General features: G+C 38.7%; 1 pseudogene; it reads left to right on the top strand.

The window, feature by feature from the left end:
• Positions 1–318: 318 nt before the first annotated feature.
• LOC117724150 (olfactory receptor 11A1-like) lies at positions 319–846 on the top strand (annotated as a pseudogene).
• The last annotated feature ends 2,975 nt before the right edge of the window (positions 847–3,821 follow it).

Raw genomic sequence — 3,821 nt, 5'->3', positions numbered from 1 at the left:
GAGGGAAACTTGTAGGGAGTCCCCACCCTAGATAAAGAACTATGGAGAGCTGATAACTGCTGCAAGAAGAAGAATTAGAGTCTAGAATCTCCCACGAATAAATCCACTCACTGCTTTTCCAGTGCAGGGTGGTCAGCACTAGAGTCATTTATACATAAACAACAAAATGGACTCTGTACATTTTATCTATATTTGTGTATAAACATACATACATACTTACACATACAAATACATATATGTGTATAACTATAATAATCAAAGAAAAATCGATATCAAGTTTATCTCTATCATGAAATCTGTTGCCTTCTATGATACCCACATCTCATAGGACCTGAATGGTGCCTGTGGCTGGTGCTCATAGTCTGGCATGATGGTGTTGTTGTTCTAATGGCTCAGCTGAGGATCTGTGGCCCCAAGCTAATTAATCACTTTTACTATGATTTCTTACCCATGATGTTCCTGGCTTGCTTATATGCTGGTCTGGTCCAGGTGACTATTTGTTCTCTTTGTTGTCTTCCTGACTCTCCCCTTTGGGCTGGTTTTGATGTCTTATGCTCAGATTGTGGTAATTGTGCTGAGAGTTCCATCTTGGGGCAGAAGGACCAAGGCCTTCTCCACATGCTCCTCTCACCTGGCTGTGGTGTCCACATTCTATGGAACACTCATGGTCTTGTACACTGTGCCCTCTGCTATCCATTCCCAGTTCCTCTCCAGGGTTATTGCAGTGCTCTACACAGGGTTTAAGATTTCACCACCATCTTAAACCCTGTCACTTATACCTTGAAGAACCAGGAGGTGCAGCAGGCACTAAGAAGGCTTCTCTGCTGCAACCCAACTGAAATGTGATCTAAGATGGAGAGCAGTGAAGATTCTTTATTTAATTGTCAAGCATTTGAGACTTTTTATCAACAATTTAATATTCCCATATTACTGGAATTCCTTATAATCCTCAAGGGCAAGGTATTGTGAAATAGGCCTATGGAAATTTTAAACAATATCTTCATAAAATGAAAAAGAGAGAGTTGTATCCCCATACACCACAAATTTATTTAAATCATGTTCTTTTTATTTTAACTTTTTAAAAATTTGGATGCTAAGAAACTTTCTGCTGTTTATGGCACCCTACATCTAGGCATACTTATGCATAGGTGAAATGGAAGGATCCACTTACTGGCATAAGGCATGATCCTGATTAGGTATTTAATATGGGGAAGAGAGCACGTTTCTGTTTTTTCTGCAGAATGCTAAAGGAGCATGGCAGCTGCCAGAGTGATTAGTGAGACATGCTGTTGCTGGAACAAAGAATAATGCTGACCTGTGAGCTTGCTGAGTGCCCTGACAATGGTGACTGGGAAGCTGTATTAGACATATGTTCCTGACCCACTTTTGCTTGCCTATATCCCAGATGGGACAAGCTGCTTTGCATCAAGATTTTAGACCCTGTGGAACAACAGAGAATCAAAAAGAGAATTTATAATGACTCTTGTATTTTTCTTAAAGGTGACCAGTTATTCAGACTCAATCATGGACTGGTCTAGAAATCAATCCAAAATTGGAAATAACAGTCTTCATTTGGAAGGCTGGTTCTGAACATTTTCAGAGACATATTTGGAAGTTAGCTACAGGTGTCTATGATGCTATATTAGCAAAAGATAATGTTGGGACAGGATCTGGATTTTAAACAAGTGTTAGTACATGTTTTAAGGCTCTTTTAATTGTCATGTCAAAATTACTTTTGTTTCTTCTACAGTATTTAATGTAAGTTGTATTGATTGTACACTTTCTAATTGTGTTAGTGTGTTGAAACCTGGCATGTCTGTTACAGTGGTCTATCAACCAGCCTTTTTTTTTTTTTTATTGCCCTGAGTATCACAGGACCTTAATATTTTGAAAAAAAGCTTGCAAGTACTGGAAGAAGTGAATCAGACTTTAAGCAGAAGCAAGAAGGTAGTGGGCTTGATTATTGCTGGTATAACAGCTTTAATTACATTAATACTTAGCATCACTACTTCTGCAATTGCTCTGACACAAGAAGTTAAGACAGCTACTTTTGTTAATTATTTAGCAAAAAAACTGTTACTAATGTGTGGAGTATTCAAGAAAATTTAGAAAGGCATTTGGAGCAATCGACTGATGCTCTTTATCCTATTCAAATTATTGAAAGGAGATTCAGAGTAAGGAGCCATCTTGAGTGTCATGCCAAATACCAGTGGAGTTGTGCTACTTCTAAAATTTACAATAATGGTCATTATAATTAGGAAAAAGTGTAATGATACTTGCAAGGTATTTGTCATAATTCTAACACCTCTCTGGATGTTTTAACTTTGCATAGTGAGATTATGAACTTAAATAATACTGCTCTGCTGAGGTTTGATGGGGAAGATACTGCTGATAAAATTATACGTGGCATGAGGTCAATATTTCCATTTTGGTCAAAATTCACTAATGGTATATATAGCTTGATCATGCTAGCCCTTTTTGTCCTGGAAATACTTTTATTCCTGCCCATCATGTTAAAGCTTGTCTTGTAAGGCCCGACAGGTAGGGAGGAACTCCCTCCCTGCTCTTGGGAATTCATGGCCACCCCAATAACTGCAAAGACACCGAACTTGATGTAACAGCAAAAGGTATATTTCAATCAATGCGTTGAGGTCACACTTCCAGCCCGTCCTACACAGAGGCAAGCAGTGAAGTATGACCCCCACTTAGGGAAAAGCTAGAGTTTTTATAGTAACCGCAACCCAGGGAAACGAGGTGGAAATATCAAACACTATTCAATTTTGTCTTGTGGTTCGTTTTGTTCCTGGTATCCAGGATGCATGGGCACACTGAGAACTCCCAACTCAAACTCTTCTGTATCCAGGGTGAACAAGAACGCTAACTTGAACTCTCAGCTCAAACCCTATTCAATTTATCTTATGGTCACTTTTTAGTTCCTGGTACCCATAGCACTTGGTCACACTATGTTGAACTCCCAGCTCTGAACTCTATTCAATCTATCATCTATTTTGTCTTGTGGATAGCTAGTTTCCTAGGACCCAGAACACAGAACAAGCTGATCTGCACTCTTGATTCCATCTGTGGAAGGTTTAAAAATTTTTAACCCTTTCAGTCTTTAACAACATCAATATGTTTGCAGCCAAAGTACATGGCTTGAAAATGAAAATAAACCCCCAGACAGAGTTATTAATTTAACAGCCTGGCAAGCCAAGCACAGGTAAGATTCTGCACAGAGCCTTACCATCCTAAGAGAGAAGTGCATTGCCTTTGATAATGCATATTCCACAAAGGGTAAAGAAGGCATTCTTGTCAGAATGACCTAAGACAAGCTCTGTCTTGTTTATGAAATAAAAAAGGGGAGATATGAAGAGCTTTAGGGGCTGCTTGTCAGGAATCTGACACTGGCCAAGGAAAGGCAATGGGCCTCAGGCAGAAATCTGACATTAGGCTAGAACAAAGAAGTAATTTCAGGCAGGAATCTAAATATTAGGTAAGAACAAAGAAGTAATTTCAGGCAGAAATCTAAATCTTAGGCTAGAACAAAGAAGTAGGCTTTAGGAATGAAAATGATTTGGGCTAGGACAGGGAAGTAGACTCAGATATTTTGGTCTTCTGATTAGCCCTCAGAAACAGTGATCACGGGAGTGATCGCAGGACTTTGTTTATGGCCTTGCTTGTTCTTTGATTATTTGTGTTTATTGTCTTGCTTGTTACTTGACTATTTGCATCTATTGTACTACTAGTTCCTCGACCTAGAACTGACCTTAATACTTGCATGTAATTAAAATGGAATAAAAGAAGATTGGAAAAATATAAAAAGA

Source organism: Arvicanthis niloticus, chromosome 20, assembly GCF_011762505.2.
Source record: "Arvicanthis niloticus isolate mArvNil1 chromosome 20, mArvNil1.pat.X, whole genome shotgun sequence".
Lineage (NCBI taxonomy): Eukaryota > Metazoa > Chordata > Mammalia > Rodentia > Muridae > Arvicanthis > Arvicanthis niloticus.
The sequence above is the reverse complement of the archived record's forward strand: the minus strand, read 5'-3'. Positions and strand labels throughout refer to the sequence as shown.